Here is a 26725-nt window from a genome sequence, read left to right on the forward strand (position 1 = left end):
AAGAGATTAACCAAGCAGAGTTTCTCAGGCCGATAGCGATTATTTGCAGCAGGTGATTCATGCGGCTCCCGAGTCATCACCTTGTGTGCACCTCATCCAGCAGTGTATGACAATAGGGAGGATATCACAGTCTGATAATATCCATATCTGTATAGAGCAATGTGAGCTGACTGATGGTCGTACGTGGCCATATAATTGGTGCCCTACCCCGGAAGGTCTATTTGTGCCCAGATCCAGAACACACAGCATCACGATAGCAGATTTCCAAAATTCTTCACCACAGATGAGATGAGCTGCCAATATAATTGTTCCACCCCCATTAAGGACTTCTTATTTTTGGGGGTGCTTCTTCACCATTTACCAGGCTGTTGTGAATTCTGTTTTCGAACTCCCTCCTGTGGTCATGAATGGTACTTCGGCGAGTTCTGTCCATGGACTCCCTCTGGTGGCTGTGAGTGGAGCTGCTGCTTCTGAGGTTCCTTCCACAGGTGACGTAGTTTATTCTTTGGCTGGCTGTTCTATTTAACTCCACTCAGATCGTTACTCCATGCCAGCTGTCAAGGTTCTTGTACTGGTTCAGTTCGCTCTTGGATCTTTCTGGTGACCTGTCTACTCCAGCAGAAGCTAAGTCCCTGCTAGTTAATTATTTGTTCATTGTTTCCTTGTCCAGTTGGCTATCATGATTTTGCCTTGCTAGCTGGAAGCTCTGGGATGCAGAGTGGCACCTCCGCACCGTGAGTCAGTGCGGAGGTCTTTTTGCACACTCTGCGTGGTCTTTTGTAGTTTTTTGTGCTGACCGCAAAGATACCTTTCCTATCCTCAGTCTGTTTAGTAAGTCTGGCCTCCCTTTGCTGAAACCTGTTTCATTTCTGTGTTTGTGACTTTTATCTTAACTCACAGTCAATATATGTGGGGGGCTGCCTTTTCCTTTGGGGAATTTCTCTGAGGCAAGGTAGGCTTTATTTTCTATCTTTAGGGCTAGTTAGTTCTTAGGCTGTGAAGAGGCGTCTAGGTCGTGTTAGGTACGCTCCACGGCTATTTCTAGTTGTGTGATAGGATTAGGGGTTGCGGTCAGCAGAGCTCCCACTTCCCAGAGCTTGTCCTGTGTGAGTTTAACCATCAGGTCGTTCCGGGTGCTCCTAACCACCAGGTCCATAACACCAGGCCTGCTGCAGACCAACTCTCCCTTGGTAGAAGGTGGGAAGCTTATGTTTGTCATTACTCAAGGCATGGGGCTAACGCTAAAGTTTCCGCTCCATTCAGGAGGACTTTTCCACCCACATTACATTTGTTTTTTACGGCTTATGGATGTTTTTCTGTTTCTACTTTTTTTGTATTTCTCTTACTCATCAGATGAAACTGGGACAATGAACGCCAGTTCTGATCATCAGCTGAAAAAGTCCAAAGTGTGCTTTGAACAATTTGGAAGATTCGTTAGTTACTCACTCACAAAACAAACAATTATTTATTTCGCCGACCCATTCACCACAGTCAAAATCGGCCATTTTGTTAATCATTAGTGTAATGGGTGTGGGCTCCCTAATCCGCTATCTCTACTCTGTCTGATTTCTGTACTCTGAAGAGACAGGTATCAAGTGATCGCTGGACAACTGAAGACCCCCATACAAGTTAGAGTAATCTCAACATCTGATATGGGCAGGCTCAGCAGGTGGTCTAACATGTATGAAGAGAGACTCCCGACTCGCCCTGGGCAGATGATAGATGAGAGAGATATGGATCCACCATAGCCGATATTGGACTGCAAGATAACTCTCCGCTAGAGTAGTCTGTCTGCCGCTCTCTCGTAGAGACCACAGGAGCGCTCGGCAGAAGGAGTACTACTGTGTATGCAGGAGTCGGGAGAGATAGCCGCCGGGCCAACTATTATTCAGCTGACAGCTCTGAAACTGACCATACACAATGGAGCGATGAAAGGTCATGTGTCGCTCTTAGAGATCTTCATTTGTGCGACAGCAGCATACATGCGTCCAATTACATTGTACAAATATGTGTTAGGTGAAGCCATACACTTCTGGAGAATAATAATTAGAACTAATGAAGTTGTTTTCCAATCCACACTTACACCTTATGCCAAGCACCATAGTCGTATGAAAATATCAGACGCCCAATCAATATTTCGAACTACAGCAAAAGTTGATTGCTTGCCACCTAAAAACCATACAACAAACCAACGATTTGGTTGTCTATTTAGTACAACTTTAGTGTGTATGGAGGCCTTTAGTCTACCGGCAAATGTTCTTTGGGATCTCTCTACAAGTCTAAAGCATTTGACACTGTAGATCACCAACTTCTCCTGGTCATGTACCACTTTTCATGACGGTACTTCCTCACTCCTACAGAACACCAGTCATCGTGTCTGACAAATATGAGAATACATATAAAATACTTATATTGTGTACATGGAAGGTTACCTGTTCAATAACTGTGAGAGCTTGAAATGATTGCTAAGTTTTCACTGAACATCTGGGATCTGGTAGATCTCAGACTGTCAGCACCAGATGACTAAATTGTCAGGTGCCAATGGGAAATCGTGACATCTGGGGTCCTAACAGAGACCCCCTAGTTCTGTTACTAGCATCTATGTATTAGACCAAATAGGGGTATGCAATGTTGTGGAATATTAAGTATTTCAAGGCATTCTAGAAGTGATCATGCCCCCCCCCCCCAAAAAAAAAACAAAACAAAAAAAAACTAACACTAAACATCTTTTTTTTTTTTAAAAGAAAGTTTACAAGTAATATATACAGTGGGTACAGAAAGTATTCAAACCCCTTTAAATGTTTCACTCTTTGTTATATTGCAGCCATTTGGTAAATTCAAAAAAGTTAATTTTTTCACATTAATGTACACTCTGCACCCCATCTTGACTGAAAAAAAACAGAAGTAATTTTTGCAAATTTAATGAAAAAAAACCCTGAAATATCGCATGGTCATAAGTATTCAGACCCTTTGCTCAGACACTCATATCTAAGTCACATGCTGTCCATTTCCTTGTGATCCTCCTTGAGATGGTTCTACTCCTTTATTGGAGTCCAGCTGTGTTTAATAAAACTGATAGGACTTGATTTTGAAAGGCACACACCTGTCTATATAAGACCTCACAGCTCACAGTGCATGTCAAACCAAATGCGAATCATGAGGTCAAAGGAACTGGCCAAGGAGATAGAATTGTGGCAAGGCACAGATCTGTCAAAGGTTACAAAGGAATTTCTGCAGTACTCAAGGTTCTTAAGAGCACAGTGGCCTCCATAATCCTTAAATGGAAGAAGTTTGGGACCATCAGAAGGCTTCCTAGTCCTGGCCATCCAGCCAAACTGAGCAATCGTGGGAGAAGAGCCTTGGTGAGAGAGGTAAAGAAGAACCCCAAATTCGCTGTCCCCGAGCTCCAGAGAGAGTAGGGAGATGGGAGAAAGTTCCACAAAGTCAACTATCACTGCAGTCCTCCACAACTCGGGCTTTTATGGCAGAATGGCCCTACAGAATCCTCTCCTCAGTGCAAGATATCTGAAAGCCAGCATAGAGTTTACTAAAATAAACACATGAAGGACAAGACTATGAGAAATAAGAGTCTCTGGTCTGATGAGATGCAGATAGACCTTTTTGGTGAGAATTCTAAGCGGTATGTGCGGTGAAAACCAGGCACTGGTCATCGCCTGCCCAATACAATCCCAACAGTGAAACATGGTGGTGGCAGTATCCTGATATAGGGGAGTTTTTCAGCTGCAGGGACAAGATGATTGGTTGTCACTGAAGGAAACATGAATGCGGCCAAGTACAGAGATATCCTGGATGAAAACCTCTTCCAGAGTGTTCTGGACCTCAGACTTGGCCGAATGTTCACCTTCCAACAAGACAATGACCCTAAGCACACAGCTAAAATAACAAAGGAGTAGCTTCAGAACAACTCTGTGACCATTCTTGACTGGCCCAGCCAGACCTGAACCCAATTGAGCATCTCTGGAGAGACCTGAAAATGGCTGTCCACCAACGTTCACCATCCAACCTGACAGAACTGGAGAGGATCTGCAATGAAGAATGGCAGAGGATCCCCAAACCCAGGTGTGAAAAACTTGTTGCATCATTCCCAAGAAGACTCCTGTCTCTACTAGCTCAAAAGGTGCTCCTACTCAATACTGAACTGAGCAAAGGGTCTGAACACTTATGACCAAGTGATATTTCAGTTTTTCTTTTTAACTAAATTTACAAAAATTACTACATTGCTGTTTATTTCAGTCAAGATGTGGCGCAGAGCGTACACTAATGATAAGAAATGAACTTTTTTTGAATTTACCAAATGGCTGCAATGAAATAAAGAGTGAAACATTTAAAGGGGTACTTTCTGTTTCCACTGTATATATTTGGTTCTGCTACCATTTTAATGACCCTTAAACCCACTGGTAGAATGGTGGAATTGCTGTCCCCCCCAAAAAAAAATTATATAAATTATATAAAATTATTGCATTATTAAATTACAAGAAACACTAAGTGGTACCAATGAAAAACCAAACACAGTAAACGGTATTTTTTTCTCTTTCAAACATTACTTTATTGAACAAATCTAAAAAAAAATTCCAAAGTTAGTTACAGGTTCATCGTATTCGTGTCAACACTGTAGAATTTTACATCACTGCAAATAGGTTGGAAAAAGAAACACAAAAAAGTGGCCAAATTGCTTTTTATAATCTGGTAGCAGAGTCGGTAAAGAAGTACGGTAGTTTAATAAATTTAGTTACGGTCTGGCAGCTCAAGATCAGAGTCCAGAAATGTAACCACTGCAGGAGGCAAAACAGGAGCAGAGATTAGGAGCGCGACGGCAGAGCAACACGAGAGCCAAGCCTGGGGATGGGGATTTAGTAAGGATTAGGGGCGGTCAGAAAAACAGAAGGTCCTATGGACGAGGAAACGAAAGTTCGAGACGGTGTTAAGATCCAGTCTGACTGTCTCCAAGATCAGCATAGAAAGAAAAAGGAACTGATGCCATCTGACAGCTGGTCCATCACCTCCATAGTGAAGGAGCTGCTGCCATCTAACAGCTGGTCCATCACCTTTGTAGTGAAGGAACTGATGCTATCTGACAGCTGGTCCATCACATCCGTAGTGAAGGAGCTTCTGCCATCTGACAGCTGGTCCATCACCTTTGTAGTGAAGGAACTGATGCCATTTGACAGCTGGTCCATCACATCCATAGTGAAGGAGCTTCTGCCATCTAACAGCTGGTCCATCACCTCCATAGTGAAGGAGCTGCTGCCATCTAACAGCTGGTCCATCACCTTTGTAGTGAAGGAACTGATGCTATCTGACAGCTGGTCCATCACATCCGTAGTGAAGGAGCTTCTGCCATCTGACAGCTGGTCCATCACCTTTGTAGTGAAGGAACTGATGCCATTTGACAGCTGGTCCATCACATCCGTAGTGAAGGAGCTGCTGCCATCTAACAGCTGGTCCATCACATCCGTAGTGAAGGAGCTGCTGCCATCTAACAGCTGGTCCATCACATCTGTAGTGAAGGAGCTGCTGCCATCTAACAGCTGGTCCATCACCTTTGTAGTGAAGAAACTGCTGCCATCTGACAGCTGGTCCATCTCCTCCCTAGTGAAGGAGCTGCTGTCATCTGGTCCATCACCTCCATAGTGAAGGAGCTGCTATTATCTGATAGTTGGTCCATCACCTCTGTAGGAAGGAGCTGCTGCCATCTGATAGCTGGTCCATCACCTCCGTAGTGAAGGAGCTGCTGCCATCTGGTCCATCACCTCCTTAGTGAAGGAGCTGCTGCCATTTGACAGCTGGTCCATCACCTCTGTAGTGAAGGAGCTGCTGCCATCTAGTCCATCACCTCCGTAGTGAAGGAGCTGCTGCCGTCTGGTCCATCACCCCTGTAGTGAAGGAGCTGCTGCCACCTGATAGCTGGTCCATCACCACCGTAGTGAAGGAGCTGCTGCCATCTGGTCCATCACCTCTGTAGGAAGGAGCTGCTGCCACCTGATAGCTGGTCCATCACCACCGTAGTGAAGGAGCTGCTGCCATCTGGTCCATCACCTCTGTAGGAAGGAGCTGCTGCCACCTGATAGCTGGTCCATCACCACCGTAGTGAAGGAGCTGCTGCCATCTGGTCCATCACCTCTGTAGGAAGGAGCTGCTGCCACCTGATAGCTGGTCCATCACCACCGTAGTGAAGGAGCTGCTGCCATCTGGTCCATCACCTCTGTAGGAAGGAGCTGCTGCCACCTGATAGCTGGTCCATCACCACCGTAGTGAAGGAGCTGCTGCCATCTGGTCCATCACCTCTGTAGGGAAGGAGCTGCTGCCATCTGGTCCATCACCTCTGTAGGGAAGGAGCTGCTGCCATCTGTTCCATCACCACTGTAGTGAAGGAACTGCTGTCATCTGACAGTTGGTCCATCACCTCCGTAGTGAAGGAACAGATGACATTTGTCAGCCACATTCTTCATCTGCAAAGGGAATGAACATTGAAGAGTATGGCAGCCAGGAAGTTAGGACCATTGGTGTATGTCCCACCTTTGAGGAAGTTGAGATCCATCTACGACTCATGCCATCCAGCCAAGCACTGTTCTACAGAGGAGTACTAATCACCCAAACTATGCAACTTCTGAGGATTTCAGGTGACCAAAAAACAGAAATTCTGACACTTTGTCATGGCCTCGACCAAAACGGCCCTTGAAACACATAAGATAATCTAAATCCTATTCCAACTTTCTGCGCCGTCCCAACGTGGATATACATGTATGTGAAAGTGACGATTATCAGGCAGTAATCACTGCGCAGTGTAACACAATCCTGGAAGGCTTCCATTACATGGCACATTGTAATTACCTGCAGCCCGGACCGTGTCATTAGGTGCCAGGCAGAGGAAACACATTAGCAATGCAGCTCTAATTAGATCGCGCTACTTTTTATATCAAGTCACTTGCTAAGTGCGGTCAGGGTGACCGGACGGCAGAGAGATGAACCAAGGAAATTATTGTGATGACGCCCGCTCCATTGTAAAGATGCACGGCCATTATTGTCATATGCTTCTCAGGAAATCATGTCGGACTAACCCCAGATGGACTCCATTGACTACGACATCATAACAGAAACTATACGGATGCCACTGACCATGGCACCAAAATGGAGACCATTCGTACCCCATTGACAATGACACCATAACAGAAACCCCAAGGGTTCCATTGACTATGACACTAAGGTGGAAACCAGTTGTACCCTATTGACTACGACACCATGATGGAAACCAGATGGATCCCATTGACTACTTTATCTTAAAGGAACCCATATGGACCTCATTGACAATGACACCGTAACAGAAACCACAAGGGTTCCATTGACTATGACGCTAAGGTGGAAACCAGTCACACCCGATTGACTACAACACCATAATAGAAACCAGACGTATCCTATTAACTACATCATCTTAAAGGAACCAGATAAGAATGACACCATAATGGAAACCCAATGAACCCCATTGATGATGATACCAGACTGGAAACCAGACAGTCCCCATTAACAATAAAAATGCCGTCTGCTTGAGTTCATCTGATCACTACAATCAATCACTTTGCCCTCGTCTCATGTACTGTACGTATTGGCATCCCTTTTGAGCAACCAGTGGACAACTCCTTTAAGAAAATATCTTGAATGATTGGATCAGTCAACAACAACCTTGTTTGTGATGATTTGATAATTGTTTTTCATGATCCAACTATTATCTGATGACACGACGCATTCGAAACAATAAAAGTGAGGTTAGACGAGGGTCCTTGTCGATACTAGAGATTATGCCTTTCCATCCCGTCACACCAAAGGCAAGTAATTGTCTGCAGCGGTCAGGTGATTAATGACGAAATATCACTTCCAGAACTGGAAATAATTGGTAATTATTTTATTTTATTTATTTCACAATATTTCATACCAATTTTATAGGAATATACTCTAAAAATTCTAAAGCTAAAAAAAAAAATCTAACAAGAGCAACCGAGGAAAAAACTGGAGTGAAAGTCCAACTTCTTGCAATATAAAATTCATTATCCAGCACTTAATCTACGGAATGGAAACTGGCAAATACTTTAATACCGGGAATATAAAAGTAATACTGCCACAGGTGATAGGGCAAAGTCTTTGAAAAGTTCACTAAGGTCAAAGGCCAACTAAGATGAAGAGTGATCAGTAAAAATCAGTACAATAGAAAATGAAAAATACTCAGCACAGGCCTCAGTCATGAAGTGTCCTCTACAGGAGAATGTATACTGAAGCTCAGCAAAGCAGTAAAGTGGATGGTATTTTATCAAATTGGAATTTGGCCTGTGGTACAGATTTTAAAGGACCCGTCACTTCCCATAAACATGTATTTTTTTATAACCTGGTGTAAATGCTGCAGTCTTCCTGAATCCAGCGATGTTTTTATTTTTTTCCTGCGCCTCTCTGTTCCTGAGATATGGCCCCTACTTCCCTGTATACAAATCTAGTCTTGTTTTCTAAGTGGGAGTGATCCTCAAGACGACACCCACAGATATGTGATGACCCCGCCCACTTAGATGACGGGACTAGAATTATATACACTAAAAAGGAGGCCATATCTCAGCAACGGAGCGGTGCAGGAAGAAAAGAAAAACATCGCCGGATTCAGGGGAACAGCGGGATTTACACCAGGTATAAATATATATAGAGTTAAAGCAAGTGACAAGTCCCCTTTAAATCTGCAGAATGTCAATGGCAGCCAATAAGTACCTGCTAGTGAGTACTAGTATCTCTTAAAGGGATTTTCCAGGAAAATAAAAAGAATCAGTTTTCCTCTTACATAAATAGTGCCCCTCTTCTCAAGAGGTTGTATCTGCTATTGCAGCTTGTTCCCATTTTGCCTTCAGCGTTAATTTTGGTTTTAGGTCGGGGTTAGATGGCCTTACAAAAACATCAGCCAGTTGCCCTCAAAAATTGCACATGTACCTGGCTCCATGACTGAGCGGCCTACTATTTACATGCACATGTCTGGTCCATAAATCACCATGCTGTGATTGACTATTGGTCTGTGTGGCTTATAATTGGTCTGAGGTGCAGACGTACATATAATACCCTCATCTGAACAAGCCCCTACATGTCATCACACGTCAGGACCCCCTGCGGTCTTCACTCCAAAATGTCATCTGGTTTCTGCTTCATGGAACCGGCTCTACCTGTTCCAGATAGCTATCAAACTCCAGAAGACTCAGCAGCAAATAGTGCAGACGCTCCGGCGCCCCCCGTGTGCAGGACAAGGACGACCGTAACCATTCTGTGATTTTCAGCTGACGAACGAACGAGGCATGCTGAATTATCAGATGGCGAGGGAAGAATTTGGGAAGTTTTCTTTCTTTAACTTATTCTTCAGGATGTCCCTCCTGAACTCCTCTTGGAAATGACTACATATTCAGTGCCAAGTAAAACAAGTAAAAAAAGGCCCAGCAGGGAGCGAGAATGAGCTCAGGGAAAGGAATCCCCACATCACATGGCGGGAGGAATTATTCTGAGAAAAGCATTTAGACAATGCAGATTTGTCATTTTTACACGTTTTTTTTTTAAATTTTTCCAAGTTTTCATTGAGATGGCCATGTGAGGGCGCAGTGTTTGCAGGACAAGTTGTAGTTCTGATCGACACCATTCACATTACCAAGTGATGTACTGAAAAATGGGAAAAAGACCTTATTCTAAAATTCGTATTCTTTGCTTAGCGAGCTGTAGTTTTTGTTGGAACAATTTCGGGGTAGAAATAATGTTTTAATCTCTTTTTATTTATTTTTGGGGGGAGGAAAGTGAAGTAAAAAAAATACTAGGAAAAAGGCAGAGATGCTTACCTACCTAGACCTCCAAACAAATGTGGTGAAGATGGCGGCAACATAAGTGCAAAAATACCGATGAGGCAGCCACTCACAGCCTGCCAATCCATGGAGGCATATTACTGCACATAAAAGACTTGTATGTGGCGCTGTTCACATATAGGTAATTGTCCATCGTAGGAAATGCACAGGAATCCGAGCCTGATTGCGGTATGTCCAGGCGTGTGAAAACAGGGATCTGATAACCAGGTAGAGGTGCCCGCATGAAAAAAGATATGCATCCAACAAAAATAAAGAGCAATGCAGCAACACTCACCGGTCCAGGTGTGGTACAAATCCTTTATTGCAACATGTCAAGCAAAGCCGTCATGTTCACGGCCCGGGATGGTACGACAGGGAAGGAGGTGAGCAGGATGTGACGACGGCCGTTTCGCGCCTACAGTAGCGCTTCCATGGATATAGGTAATGTACAGCAGCCGGGGTTTTTTTGCACTTTTTTCAGGGTGCAGCCAGGCCCATTTGGTCTAGTATACTGTGGTGTCTGTTCACATGGGGTGCATTTGGATAGCGCTGGGCAGCCCACCTGATCTAATAGAAGGGTGTCAGTACTAGGCTGTTAACCTGGATACTGTACATTACCTACAGTATACGTGAACAGCGCCACATACAAGCCTCTATTGTGCAATAATATAACAAGCAACCACACCCTCCATGGATTGGTAGGCCATGAGTGGTTGTCTCATCAGTATTTTTGCACTTATGTTGCTGCCATCTTAACTATATGGGACCACTGCATCTGGAACGCCCCGCCAGGGCAGAGGGGTACTCGGTACCAGGTCCGGTCTTAAAGGGGATGTCACGGTGGCTGCAACCCAGTCCGTGACCCTGGGCACCCAATTAAAGGGGAAGGTCTTTAAGGGAATTTGTAATGTGTATGTTCGTGACGCCACCTGTGGTTTTCGGTCAGTGAGGACCGACGCTGCTTAAAGGGGTCCTCTGGAGTGATGGTATGCAGCAAGATGGTGACACTCCCCACAGGTGAAGCGGGGTCCCCAAGGCTTCCCAAGTGTAGGGCACCGATGGTGTGGTGGATGGTGTGGCAAAGAACGAGGACACAGGTTTGCAGTCTTTTACCTGGTTTACTGATGGTAGCAGTCCTCAGTCCAGGGTACCAGGTGCAGAGTAGCTGTAGTCCGGCCGGCTTGGAGGGTGTGCTTCTTCCCTCTAAGCTCCTCCACAATTCAACTCTCCTTCTGCTTCTCACTCTTTCCATGGGTAGCAGCTCCCTCATGGCTGCTCGGCCCTATGTCTGCTCTAGACGTCCTTCTACTCTCCTGGAGACCAACTGGCTCCCTCAGACTCCCTGAGACTGACTGGCTCCTCCTCCAGACCAGGATACATAAAGTGTAAGGGAGCCCCCCTGAATCCGGGTCCTGAGCTCCCCCTCCTGGCCTAGATTCAGATGTGTTGAATGTAAGTGCCTTACCTGATAGAAAGAATCCCCCTTGCCTCCAAGCATGACATCACCCTCCCCGAAGGGAAGGCAACATCACTGCAGCAACCGGCTACCTGGGGTGCTGCATTTCCCCCTTTAACTCCAGTACTCCCGGACTGGGAAAAGAAAAGAAACATAACATCTCAAAAATTTGTATGTCTTAAAGTAACCTGTACTTTAAGACATACAAATTTTTGAGATGCATAATAACAGGTATAAACTAATTACTATGAACTTTAGCTTCCCTTTATGGGAGGAATTAATTTTTTTTTAACTTTGCAAACATATTTACTGTAAAATGGCTATTACCCCTGCGGGTATACTTCTCAGAATTCTCCTTTAATTACTGTGCAAAAACGATCATTAGCTTTTCTGACTATCTAACACCTTCTGTCACTTCAAACAATATCAATTACTTTAAAATAATAAAGCCCTCACATGACCATATTGACGGAAAAATAAAAAAGTTATGACTCTGGGAAGGAGGGGAGCAAGAAACGAAAACACAAACGAAAAAGGGTCACAGCGGGAAGGGGTTAAATGGGATGTCACGGTGGCTGTGACCTGGTCTGTGGCTCTGGGCACCCAATTAAAGGGGAAGGTCTTTAGGGCAGTCTCACACATCCAGATAATTCCGGTACCGGAAAAATCGGTACCGGAATTATCCGTGTCCGTGTGCCGGTGCATTTCTGTGGCACATCAGTGTGGCACACGTGTGCCCACTGGGTACCAAACGCACCGCGCGGGAGACCGCTAAAGTTTAGCGCTGTCCCCTGCATCTGGTGCTGAAGCCGCGATTCATATCTTCCCTGCAGCAGCGTTTGCTGTAGAGAAGATATGAATAATTATGTTTAATCTAAAGATCCATGATCCCACCCCCTGTGTGGCCCCCCCCCCCCCCCCCCACCGCTGTTCTTAAAATACTCACCCGGCTCCCTCGTTGGCTGGCGCTGCTTCCTGTCCTGGCCGCACCTTCTACTGTATGAGCGGTCACGAGGGGCCGCCGATTACAGTCATGAATATGCGGCTCCACCTCCCATAGGGGTGGAGCCGCATATTCATTACTGTAAATGAGCGGCCCCACGTGACCGCTCATACAGTAGAAGGTGCGGCCAGGACAGGAAGCAGCGCCAGCCAGCGAGGGAGCCGGGTGAGTATTTTAATAACAACGGGGAGGAAGGGGGGGGGGCGCACAGGGGGTGAGAGGGGGGTGGGCACATGGAGCTTTATTTTAAACACGATTATTCATATCTTCTCTACAGCAAACGCTGCTGCAGGGAAGATATGAGCTTCAGCACCAGTGGGGGAGACAGCGCTTACAGTAGCGCTATCTCCTGCACAGCACACGGACTGCACACGGACGATGTCCGTGTGCGGTACGTGTTTTACACGGACCCATTGACTTTAATGGGTCCGTTTAATCCGTGCGCTCCCACGAACACTGACATGTCTCCGTGTTTGGCACACAGAGACACGGTCCGCAAAAAATCAATGACATCTGCACAGATGCATTGATTTAACTGTGTCTACGTGTGTCAGTGGCTCCGGTACGTGAGGAAACTGTCACCTCACGTACCGGAGCCACTGACGTGTGAAACCGGCCTTAAGGGAATTTGTAATGTCTATGTTCGTGACACCACCTGTGGTTTTCAGTCAGTGAGGACCGACGCTGCTAAAAGGGGTCCTCTGGGGTGATGGTATGCAGCAAGATGGTGACGCTTCCCAGAGGTGAAGCAGGGTCTCAAGAGCTTCCCAAGTGTAGGGCACCGATGGTGTGGTGGATTGTATGGCAAAGAACGAGGACACAGGTTTGCAGTCTTTTACCTGGCTTACTGATGGTAGCAGTCCTCAGTCCAGCGTACCAGGTGAAGGGTAGCTGTAGTCCGGCCTGCTTGGAGGCAATAAGGGATCCCACTTCAGGTGAGGTCCGTAAGCCTTTCCTACTTGCGCCAGATGGTGAGGTCCCTGCGGCTTAAAGCTTGCTGACAGGGTCCCCTCTCTCCTGTCCTAAGACAGATATCTCTACGATAGGCAGTTTGAGCCTGTTTATAGGATCTCTTAGATGACCCGGCTCTTAAAGTCACTGCTTCACCTCAGACTTGTTACAGGCAATTGGCATATAGTACTATGCCCTCCGGTTCTGTCGCGCTTCCTGGAGAACAACACGACCTCGGGCTCCCGGTACCCGGCTTCTGCGCTCTGGCTCTGAGGGTGTCCTGCTGTCCCCATCCTGAGCCCTTTCCTCCACTGTGCTTCTTCCCTCTAAGCTGCTCCACAATTCAACTTTCCTTCAGCTTCTCACTCTTTCCAGGGGTAGCAGCTTAGTCGTGGCTGCTCAGCCCCTACGTCTGCTCCAGACATCCTTCCACTCTCCTGGAGACCAACTGTCTCCCTCCACTGTCTCCCTCAGACTGACCGGCTCCTCCTCCAGACCAGGATACATGAAGTCTAAGGAAGCTACCCTGAATCCAGGTTCTGAGCTCCCCCTCCTGGCTTAGATTCAGATGTGCTGAATGTAAGTGCCTTACCTGATAGAAAGAATCCCCCTTGCATCCAAGCATGACATCACCCTCCTCGAAGGGAAGGCAACATCACTGCAGCAACTGGCTACCTGGGGTGCTGCACATCCTGATGTTTTATTTTTTTATTTCTTTATTTTTGCATTAGTAAATGGGAAATGATTAAAAACTTATTTTATTTTAACCCCTCTACCCCCAAGGGTGGTTTGCACATTAATGACCGGGCCAATTTTACAATTCTGACCACTGTCCCTTTATGAGGTTATAACTCTGGAACGCTTCAACGGATCCTGATGATTCTGACATTGTTTTCTCATGACATATTGTAGTTCATGACAGTGGTAAAATTTATTTGATATTACCTGCGTTTATTTGTGAAAAAAATGGAAATTTGGCGAAAATGTTGAAAATTTCACAATTTTCCAACCTTGAATTTTTATGCCCTTAAATCACAGAGATATAATGCACAAAATACTTAATAAGTAACATTTCCCACATGTCTACTTTACATCAGCACAATTTTGGAACCAAAGTTTTTTTTTGTTAGGTAGTTTTAAGGGTTAAAATTTGACCAGCAATTTCTCATTTTTACAACACCATTTTTTTATGGACCACATCACATTTGAAGTTACTTTGAGGGATCTATGTGATAGAAAATACCCAAGTGTGACACCATTATAAAAGCTGCACCCGTCAATGTGCTCAAAACCACATTCAAGAAGTTTTCTAACCCTTCAGGTGTTTCACAGGAGTTTTTGGAATGTTTAGCAAAAAATGAACATTTAACTTTTCTTCACAAAAAATTTACTTCAGCTCCAATTTGTTTTATTTTCCCAAGGCTAACAGGAGAAATTGGATGCCAAAAGTTATTGTGCAATTTGTTCTGAGTACACTGATACCCCACATGTGAGGGTAAACCACTGTTTGGGCGCATGGCAGAGCTCGGAAGGGAAGGAGCGCCATTTGACTTTTCAATGCAAAATTGACTGGAATTGAGATAGGACGCCATGTCGCGTTTGGAGAGCCCCTGATGTGCCTAAACATTGAAACCCCCCACAAGTGACACCATTTTGGAAAGTAGACCCCCTAAGGAACTTATCTAGATGTCTGGTGAGCACTTTAACCCACCAAGTGCTTCACAGAAATTTATAATGTCGAGCCGTAAAAATAAAAAATCATTTTTTCACAAAAATGATCTTTTCATCCCCAATTTTTTATTTTCCCAAGCATAACAGAAAAAATTGGACGCCATAGGTTGTTGTGCAATTTGTTCTGAGTACGCTGATACCCCATATGTGGGGGTAAAGCACTGTTTGGGCGCATGACAGAGCTCAGAAGGGAAGGAGCGCCGTTTGACTTTTCAATGCAAAATTGGCTGTAATTCAGATCGGACACCATGTCGCGTTTGGAAAGCCCCTGATGTGGCTAAACAGTAGAACCCCCACAATTCTAACCGAAACCTTAACCCAAACACACCCCTAATCCCAACCCTAACCATAATCCTAACCATACCCCTAACCCAAACACGCCCCTAAACCTAATCCCAACCATACCCCTTACCCAACACACCCCTAACCCTAATCCCAACCCTAGCCTTAGTCCTAACCGTAAATGTAATCCAAACCCAATCCCTAACTTTAGCCCCATGCCTATCTTTAGCCCCATGCCTAACTTTAGCCCCATCCCTAACTTTAGCCCCAACTCAAACCCTAACCCTAATGGGAAAATGGAAATAAATACATTTTTTAAATTTTATTATTTTTCCCTAACTAAGGGGGTGATGAAGGGTTTTTTTTTAGCGGATTTTTATGATTGGCAGCTGTCAGACACTAAAAGACGCCTTTTACTGCAAAAAATAGTTTTTACGTTACCACTTTTTGAGAGCTATAATTTTTCCATATTTTGGTCCACAGAGTCATGTAAGATCTTGTTTTTGGCGGGACGAGTTGACGTTTTTATTGGTACCATTTTCGGGCACGTGACTTTTTTTATATCACTTTTTATTATGATTTTTGTGAGGCAGAATGACTAAAAAAACAGCAATTCATGAATTTCTTTTTTTTGGGGGGGGGAGGGGGGTGTTCATACCATTCCACGTTTGGTAAACTTCATAAAGAAGTTTTATTCTTCAGGTCAGTACGATTACAGCAATTCCTCATTTATATTTTTTTATGTTTTTGTGCTTTTATATGATAAAAACTGTTTTATATAAAAATAATTATTTTTGCATCGCTTTATTCTGAGGACTATAACTTTTTTAATTTTTCCTTGATGATGCTGTATGGAGGCTCGTTTTTTGTGGGACAAGATGACATTTTCAGCGGTACCATTTTTTTTATATCTGTCTTTTTGATCACGTGTTTTTCCACATTTTGTTTGACGGTATGATAATAAAGCGTTTTTTGCCTCGTTTTTTTTTCTTTCTTTACAGTGTTCACTGAAGGGGTTAACTAGTGGGAGTAGGACAGTTTTATAGGTCGGGTCGTTATGGACGCGGCGATACTAAATATGTGTACTTTTATTGTTTTTTTTTATTATTTAGATAAAGAAATGTATTTATTGGAACAATATATATATTTTTTTCTTTATGTAGGATTTTTTTTTTTTACACCTGGAAATATATGTTTTTTTTACCTGTTTACTTTGTCCCAGGGGGGGACATGACTATATAGTGTCAGATCGCTGATCTGACACTTTGCAGTGCACTGTGTTAGATCAGCAATCTGATAGGCACTGCAGGAGGCTTGCAGGCGCTTGCTCTGAGCAGGCACTTGCAAGCCACCTCCCTGCAGGACCCAGAAGGAGCCCCGTGGCCATTTTGGATTCGGGCCTGCAGGGAGGAGGAGGTAGGAGACCCTCGGAGCAACGCGATCGCGTTGGTCTGAGGGTCTCAGGGAAGCATGCAGGAAGCCCCTTCCCTGCGTGATGCTTCCCTATGCTGCCGGAACACTGCGATCATGTTTGATCGCAGTGTTTTGGGGGATTAATGTGCCAGGAGCGGTCCGTAACCGCTCTGGGGGTTAATGTGCCAGGAGTGGTCCATGACCGCTCCTGGCACATAGAGCCGGATGTCAACTGTGATAGCCAGCTGACACCCAGCCCCGATCCCCCCGTGAGCATGGCTGATCGGTGATGACGTACTATCCAATCGGTGGTCATACGGGCCCATACCACCTCGACGGGATAGCACGTCATATGTCAGAAAGGGGTTAAGCTTTTTATTATGTATATTATTTTAATTTAGATTGTTATAATTAAAAAAAAACTGTTATAATGATACAAATTATTATTCTTATAGTTTTTAATATAATTTTTAGATTTATTATTACCATTATTATTATTATTATTAGTAGTAGTAGTAGTAGTATTGTTTTTATGGTATTATTACTATCTTATTATTTTTTATATTTTTAATATTATCTTTATGGTATCTTTAGTTTTATTACTATTATTAGTAGTAGTATTAGTATTGTTTTTATGATATTACTAGATTATTATAATTATTATAATTATTATTATTATTATTATTATGGTTATTCTTATATTTTTATTATTATTATTGTTTTAACTATGATTTTTATTATATTTTTAGTTTTATTATTACTATTAGTAGTAGTATTATTAGTATTATTTTTAATAGTTATCTATGTAACTTGGAGCATGCTATATAATGCAATACTTCAGTCCTGCATATAGAGAAATTAACTACTGTACTTCCACACCACTCACAGGATACACAGATGGCGGCACTGGGAGCCTTTACCATGCCCCTGGAATCCATAGCAAGCCTTCTGCACCCCTTTTCTCCTGTTAAAGGGAACCTGTCACCCCCAAAATCGATGGTGAGGTAAGTTCACCGTCATCAGGGGCCCCCGATGTTACCTGAAAGAGGAGAAAAAGAGGTTATATTATACTCACCCAGGGGCGGTCCTGCTGCTGGTCTGGGTCCGATGGGTGTCTCAGGTCTGCTCCGGTGCCTCCCATCTTCATTCCATGACATCCTCTTCTTGTCTTCACGCTGCTGCTCCGGCGCAGGCGTATTTTGTCTGTCCTGTTGAGGGCAGAGCAAAGTACCTCAGTGAGCAGGCAACGGGCCTCTCTGACCTTTCCCAGCACCTACGCACTGCAGTACTTTGCTCTGCCCTCAACAGGACAGACAAAATACGCCTGCGCTGAAGCCGCGGCGTGAAGACCAGAAGAAGACGTCATGGAATGAAGATGGGAGGCCCCGGAGTGGACCTGAGACACCCATTGGACCCGGACCGCAGCGGGACCGCCCCTGGGTGAGTATAATCTAACCTCTTTTTCTCCTCTTTCAGGATACATCGGGGGCTTATCTACAGCATTACAGAATGCTGTAGATAAGCCCCTGATGCCGGTGGGCTTACCTCACCATCGATTTTGGGGGAGACAGGTTCCCTTTAAAAATCTTTATCATCATGAAAGTCCAGTATATGAATATAAAAATATACCTCTGCGGTAAATGCTGTAAAGCAACAATTAAATAAATAAAACCTCCAAAATTACCATTTTTTTGTCACTGCACTATTTGCAAAAAAAAAAAACGCAGGAAAAGTGAACCAAACATCACATGTACTCCAAAAACAGGACCATTAAAACCTACAGCTCGGCGCTCCAAAAGAAACCCTTACACGGCTGCATCAACGAAAAAATACAGTGTTACGGGTCCTAGAAAATCGTGACACAAATGAATTTTTTTGAAAGGTCAAATTTTTTAAAGACAATAAAATAGTAAAAAAAAAATTATGTAAGTTCGGTATCACCACAATACAGTCACGTTTCCAGGTTATTTTTGTTACACATCAAAACCCCTCAAAAAGCGTTGTCAGGCTATGTGCACACGTTGCGGATTAGGCTTAGGAATTTCTGGTACGGATTCTGCCTCTCCTGGCAGAAAACGCAAGTGCGGATTTGTCGCGTTTTTTGTGCGGTTCCGCAGCGTTTTTTGTGCGTTTTTGCTGCGGTTTTTTTTGCGGATTTGCTGCGTTTTTTACCCCTGCGGATTTCTATTATGGAATGGGTACAAAAACGCTGCAGATTTGCAAAAAAGAAGTGACATGCTACTTATTTTAAACTGCAGCGTTTCCGCAGTGGATTTTCCGCAAAGTGTGCACAGCATTTTTTTTTTCTCATTGATTTACATTGTACTGTAAATCATTTGCGGATCTTCAGCGTTTCTGCACTGCAAAAAATGTTGCGGATCCGCAGAGAATCCGCAACATGTGCACATACCCTAAGGCTATGTGCACACATTGCGGATTTGATGCTGCGGATTCGCAGCTGCTTTCCATGCATTGTACAGTACCACGTAAACCTATGGAAAACAAAATCCGCATTGTATTTTCCGCAGCATGTCAATTCTTTGTGCGGATTCCACTGCGGTTTACACCTCGCCTGCTCCTCAATAGGAATCCGCAGGTGTAAAAACGCAGGTGCAATCTGCACAAAAACCAGAGGAAATCCGCGGGTAATCAGCAGTGCGTTTTACCTGCGGATTTTTCAAAAACGACGCAGAAAAATACAAACACGAATCCACAATGTGGGCACGTAGCCTAAGGGATTTGGCGGAAAATGACCAAATAGGGGTCTGTGTCGGTTGTCTCGGATGACTCCTTCCTCTTATATGCGCCATATATAAGTGGTGGTGTAACCTGAGGCCTCGCCATCCTGGTACCAGCAGTAGCGGGCAGTGATTGACACTGATTACAGCCGCTGGGATCTGATGAGCGTTTCCCAGATCCTGGGCGAGGGATCTTATGTAATCAGCTGTGCACGCTGAGCGCCGCTTATCTCCGGCATTTCTAACACAACCTTTACCCTCCTCTTGGTCAATGTTCCTTATATTATCGCTAGTATTTATAACACCAGCATAGCGGGCGGCGCATACAATGACCTATCTATTATAGACATGACTGCTCTGACCGCCACCTAGTGGTGCATTATGTGATAGAAACCAATCATAAAGCACAACATGTTTCCATATTCACATCCAAAAATAAGGGCAGCTGCGATATATGTGGACTCCAAAGTGGTGTCATTAAAAAACACAACAAACCCCACAAAAAAAAAAAAGACTCAGGGTTTGGTAGAAGCAGCTGCTAAGCAGATGCACCTCGGGCCACGCGCAGAACGCGCGTCGAGGGCTATATGCAACCCCAGCCTTATGATTGTCTAATTAGCAACATACTGTAAGGACGACACGTCACTCGTCATAAATATGTATTTTGTGTACCCGGTGTAAGTCCCGCTGTTCTCCTGAATCCGGCAATGTTTTTCTTTTCTTCCTGTCCCTCTCCGTTCCAGAGATATGGCTCCCTATTCCTTGTATAAAAAAAAAAAATCGGTGGGCGTGATCCTCAAGATGACACCCATTTGGCTAACAAGACTAAATTTATAGACAAGACAGGGCCATATCTCAGGAACGGAGAGGCGCAGGAACAAAAGAGAAACATGGTCGGTTTGAGGAGAACTGTGGCAGTAAAGAAAAGACGTATTTATGGCAAGTGCCAGGTTCCCTTTAACTCCCACTACAGTATTGCAGCCTATTGTATCAGTGATCAGGTGATCACAGGCTCAAGTCCCCTGAGGAGAACTAGCGAAAAATATGTTTTAAAAAAAGGCAATTTTTTTTTTTTTCAATTTCACCCGACTTGAATTATTTTTAAGTACATTGTACAGTAAAAATGAATAGTGTCATTTAAAATACAACTTGACCTGTTCCCCCCCCCCCCCGAAAAAAAAATGCCCTCATATGTCTATGCCAACAGGAGAATAAAAAGTTATGACTCTTGGAAGAATGGAAGGAAAAAACCTAACAAGAAGTCTTGGGGTCTTTTAGGGGTTAATGTAATGTGCCTGGCCTCCAGGAGTATCTGCAAGCAGGGAAGCTTCTCACACAATAGCAGGACGCAGTGACACCTAGTGGTCACATGTAATAATACATATAGTTATTCTATTTTCTCTTTTGCTTTTCTAACAAATGTATCATTTTTGTTGCCATTTTCACTTTTTTTGCACCTAAAGTGTGCAGCTTTTGCTTTGCCAGATATTTTTAGACATATTTATGACTAATGACTTTACAAAAAGGCCAAAACATTTTGACATTGCATCATTTGTGTAGATGAAAGGGCAACAGAAGGTTCCTATATGAACATGATAGGTGGTAACGTGTTGGTTGGTGGGGGTCCGACTTGTGGGAACCGCAGCATTCGGCAGAACGTGAATTTTTATCCCCGTTCCAATCTGGGGACGCTCCATTCGGAGCCGGAAAACGCTGACCATATTGCCCCATAGGGAAGTAATGAGGGGCAGCTAAGCCTGTGCTCTGCTGCTTCATTATCACAGGGATCAAGGTTCCCCATTGACAGGTCCCACCAATCAACTAACCTATGCCATGGATACTGATGATAGGTGGTAACGTCTTTTCACCAGACAACCACTTTAAGCGTGAGGTCTATATAGATGGGAGCCTCAGAGTCAGCCTTGAGTGATACCAAGCAGTGCACCCCTGAGGCATGTCTGCCAGGTGATACCCATGCAATAGGAAATGCCAGTAGAGAAGCGAGAATCATTGTCTCTCGGAGACCCGTCCCCACATCTGCAGTGTGACTCCATGGGAGACGTCTCTTCTCAGCAGCACAGATTCACAGAATGAAGTGTTGGGGCCCCAGTGGCCCGTGACCTTCTTCCATTTTCACCTATGCCCTTTTTCTAGCTGCACTGCCCCCTATAGTCCTGCACCCATATTAGCTGCATTCACATATTGTGGCCCCCATGTTTTTGTCTTGTTTTTTTTTTCCTTCAGCTTGATATTTGCTGGACTTTTTATGAACTGCTCCAATTTTCCAAAATCACAACAACTAGAAAAAAAAAAATTGTTTTTCCCATGATTTGGAAAACTGCATCAAATCAGTGAATTAGACTGTTCTTTTTCATACGGCATGTTACCTGCACTGCATTAGAAATTTGCTGTTTGTTACATGGACTAAATAAGTCAGGGGAAAGGCAAGGGTTAACAGGTGGATTATGGCTGCTAGGGTCAAGCTTTGGTGAGTTACCAGCAGTGAGTTGCTGAACCAGTCGGACTGGAGAAATGGCTGCTGGAATGCGGTGGCATGGAGCCCAGAGCGGCGGCCTCCCAACTCTGTGTGAATAGAGGCCGCATTGTAGAATACGGAATGTGTGTGACGGGTGCAGCCCGGAGCGGAGGAATCGGCAGCAGCACGATATATCGCCGCCAGCCAGAGCTTTACTATGTACAGTTGTAAATGGTAATGAATATGTGCACACTGCAGAAATAATGCTACCCATGGGTAAAGTAAAGCGCCACACACTGATTCCATTTCTTCAGTCATGACAAAAATAAGTACACCCTCTTTGAATTTTTTGGTTTTACATACCAGGACATATTAAAAGAGATAACTCTAGAGTAATTTGTGTACAGTGGCATTCTTTGTCAACTCAATGACTACAAGGTGCTGGTATGCTGTGTTTGGATTTAGCCAAAGTGGCGTCAGGGTCTTCTCTCTGCAGGAAATGGTGGCAAGTTATTATCTCTACAGCAAGTGAGGGTAGGTTCTTGTCTCTACCGGAAATAGTGGCAGGTCCTTGTCTCTCTACAGGAAGTGGCAAGTTCTTGTCTCTACAGGAAGTGGCAGCAGGTCCCTGTCTCTCTACAGAAAGTAATGGCAGGCCCTTGGCTCTCTATAGAAAGTGGCCGCAGGTTCTTGTCTCTACAGGAAATAGGGCAAGGTAGCAGCAGGTTCTTGTCTCTGCAGGAAGTGGTGGCAGGTTCTTGTCTCTCTCCAGGAAGTGGGGGGCGGGTCCTTGTCTTTCTACAGGAAGTGGTTGCAGGTCCTTGTCTCTCTACAGGAAATGGTGACAGGTTCTTGTCTCTGCAGGAAGTGGTGGCAGGTTCTTGTCTCTCTCCAGGAAGTGGGGGGCAGGTCCTTGTCTTTCTACAGGAAGTGGTGGCAGGTTCTTGTCTCTATAGGAAGTGGTGGCAAGTTCTTGTCTCTACAGAAAGTGGTGGCAGGTTCTTGTCTCTACAGGATGTGGGGCAGGTCCTTGTCTGTCTACAAGAAGCAGTGGCAGGTTCTTGTCTCTACAGGAAGTGGGGGCAGGTCTTTGTCTTTCTACAGCAAGTGGTGGCAGATCCTTGTCTGTCTACAGGAAGTGGCTTCAGGTCTTTGTTTGTCTACATATAAATGTAGACTTCAGTCTAAGAGAAGATTCACATTAGATAGGTTCCCAGCAATGAGAATCACCTTATCGTGGCTGCCGGGTACACATGAATTGGCCAATTTATGCGCTAATCTCGATTTTTCATATTTTCTAGTGCAGTAATGCAGTTAAAATTTCATATATTTCAGGTTTGCATGCTTGTTATGACCTGGTGGTTAGGATCACCCGACCTGATAGTTAAACTCATACAGGACGAGCTCTGGGATGTGGGAGCTCTGCTGACCGCAAGCCCTAATCCTATCGCAACCACTAGAAATAGCCGTGGAGCGCTCCTGACGCTCCCTAGGCGCCTCGTCACAGCCTAAGAGCTAGCTAGCCCTTGAGAAGAAAATAAAGCCTACCTTGCCACAGAGAAATTCCCCAAAGGAATAGGCAGCCCCCCACATATATTGACTGTGAGTAAAGATGAAAGTCACAAACGTAGAAATGAGATAGGTTTCAGCAAAGGGAGGCACGACTTACTAAATAGACAGAGGATAGAAAAGGAATCTTTGCGGTCAGCACAAAAACCTACAAAAGACCACGCAGAGTGTGCAAAAGGGTCCTCCGCACCGACTCACGGTGCGGGGGTGCCACCCTGCATCCCAGAGCTTCCAGCTAGAAAGACAAAATCAAGATAACCAGCTGGACAAAGAAACAAGAACAATAATAACAATCAGGAACTTAGCTTCTGCAGGAAAAAACAGGACACCAGACAGATCCAGGAGCGAACTGAACCAATGCTAAAACATTGACAGCTGGCATGGAGAAACGATCTGAGTGGAGTTAAATAGAGAAGCCAACCAAAGGATAAACCACGTCACCTGTGTAAGGAACCTCAGAAGCAGCAGCTCCACTCACAGCCACCAGAGGGAGCCCACGGACCGAACTCACCGAAGTACCATTCATGACCACAGGAGGGAGCTCGACAACAGAATTCACAACAATGCTATAGTGCTACTTTATTTGTTGGTTATATATGAAGGTGGCTACTCTTAGTTTGCACCTGTACACATTTAATTTTTGTTTCAAAATGACAGTCTTTGGATATTTGTATACAGGAAGCGGGGGCAGGTCCTTGTCTCTCTACAGGAAGTGGTTGCAGGTCATTGTGTCACGACTCTGTTGTCGAGTGTCCTGGGCTTCTTCCCTGTCCCTAACACTAGGGGCGCCCTAGCGCGCCCTGTTCCTTGATTACTTTTGATGGTGAAGATGCTGGGGCCACAAACCTTGCCTTAGCTCCTGAATCCGACCTCAGTCTGTATCCTTCCCCCATCCAGGGAAGAGGTGAACAGTAGTGTACCGTAATACACCAGCCAGACTAACAAGGTAATACGAACAGGGGTAACAGAAAGTATCAAAAATACAAATATACACACATAAGCAACAGAAGTAAACAACGGGGAGTGGTGGATGGGGTTAAATCAAAGTAGAAGAAGAAAGGGAATTATCACACTCAAAACCTTGCAACAATCACAGATAAATCCACCAAACACCTTTCTCCAACAACCATCAACAACCTCCAGCCATATATCATACAATGATCTGACAATGAGTGCTAGCTAGGGCCTAGATTATATAGGACATGAGAGTGGCTAGCAGTGAACAGCTGAGAGCCCTAAGGCAAGAAAGTTTCCAGGAGCTCTCAACTGAGCAGATTAACCCAAGCACTGCTAAAAGAAACTTACACTGTTTAATATGAAGATAAAAAGCTTCTAATCAGTGCAGTAGTAGGAGAAATCAGACGCTGTGGTCTTCTGGTGCCTCTCTGTCACAGCAAACCCGTGACACCTTGTCTCTCTACAGGAAGTGGGATGGGACTTTGTTTCTCTGCTCTTAGGGTACCGTCACACTATACGATTTACCTACGATCACGACCAGCGATATGACCTGGCCGTGATCGTAGGTAAATCGTAGTGTGGTCGCTGGGGAGCTGTCACACAGACAACGATGTCGAGGTACCTGGGTAACCAGGGTAAACATCGGGTTACTAAGCGCAGGACCGCGCTTAGTAACCCGATGTTTACCCTGGTTACCAGCGTAAAAAAAAACAAACAGCACATACTTACATTCCGGTGTCCGTCAGGTCCCTTGCCGTCTGCTTCCCGCACTCACTGACTGCCGGCCGTAAAGTGAAAGTGAAAGCACAGCGGTGACGTCACCGCTGTGCTCTGCTTTCACTTTATGGCCGGCAGTCACTGAGTGCGGGAAGCAGACGGCAAGGGACCTGACAGACACCAGAATGTAAGTATGTGCTGTTTGTTTTTTTTTAGTTTTACGCTTGTAACCAGGGTAAACATCGGGTTACTAAGCGCGGCCCTGCGCTTAGTAACCCGATGTTTACCCTGGTTACAAGCGAACGCACCGCTAGATCGCATCGCTAGATCGGTGTCACACACACTGATCTAGCGATGCCAGCGGGAGATCCAGCGACGAAAGAAAGTTCTAAACGATCTGCTACGACGTACGATTCTCAGCAGGATCCCTGATCGCTGCTGCGTGTCAGACACAGCGATATCGTAACGATATCGCTGGAACGTCACGAATCGTACCGTCGTAGCGATCGAAATGGCAGTGTGTGACGGTACCCTAATTCTCCTGTTTGTCAAATTGCATACATGTATAATGGAGAGGCCATATTTCAATTTAAGGTAGGTGAGCCATTGGACAAAGATATAAGTGATATATGCAAGGAAGTGTAGAATGAGAGGTTCCAACACCTATAGTGCTGACAGAAAGCTAATAAAGATGAACCACTCACTTAAAAAAGTGGATGGCAAGTTACAAAGTTTGAGAAGTAGGCCAGGATCACACTAGCGTAGAATATGGACGAGTGCTATGCGAGAAAACATAACATAGCACTCGGACCAGTGTTAATCTATTTGGCAGTTCACATCACCGTATTTTTTATCTGGCGAAGTCTACAAGTGTGTAAAATCGCAGCATGCTGCGATTGTCACCAAGACTCGGCTGAGACTCGCTAATGCAAACCTATGGGTGCGAGAAAAAAATTGCACAACAGTTGGACCATGCGAGTGCTGTCCGATTTTTACGCACCGGTGTCCTTTGAAAAGTCAGCAATTCATGTGCCGCATACAGTAAAATCACACTGACAGGTTAGAATATAATAGGTATATACACATAGAATGCATATATACAGCTCTGGAAAAAATTGCAAAATTTTCAGTCTGATTTTTCTCTTTTTAGGTATATTTTTGAGTAAAATGTAAAGTGTTCTTTTATTCTATAAACTACTGACAACATGTGTCCAAAGTTCCAAGCAATAAATTTTATATATTTTCTGAAAAAGAGAAATGGTCAAAATAACAAAAAAATGCATTGTTTGCAGACCTCAACTAATGCAAAAAAAAAAAGAAAACAAGTTCATAATCATTTAGGAACAACAATACTAATGTTCTAACTCAGGAAGAGTTGAGAAATCAATATTTTGTGGAATAACCATGTGTCACGATTCACACCGTGACCGTCACCAACACGTCACGGATTGGGGTGACTTTAGGCCAACAGACAGCTATCACATGTGCAGGGGGGCTTATCTTAGTTATCCCTCCACTGCTACAATGCGATGAAAAAAAAACCACACAAGTCTATTGACCTCTTAG

At 44.5% G+C, this 26725-nt stretch overlaps 1 protein-coding gene across 1 annotated transcript in view; it reads left to right on the forward strand.

Moving 5' to 3' along the window:
• The first annotated feature begins 8666 nt into the window (after positions 1-8666).
• The window catches only part of ANXA9 (annexin A9), a 147854-nt gene continuing 129795 nt past the window's right edge, over positions 8667-26725 (forward strand). Inside the window, exon 1 of the mRNA XM_069727290.1 lies at positions 8667-8685. The gene's annotated coding sequence lies outside the window, so the exon portion shown is untranslated. The remainder of the gene's footprint in view (positions 8686-26725) is intronic.

Source organism: Ranitomeya imitator, chromosome 1 (assembly GCF_032444005.1).
Source record: "Ranitomeya imitator isolate aRanImi1 chromosome 1, aRanImi1.pri, whole genome shotgun sequence".
Classification (NCBI taxonomy): Eukaryota; Metazoa; Chordata; class Amphibia; order Anura; family Dendrobatidae; genus Ranitomeya; species Ranitomeya imitator.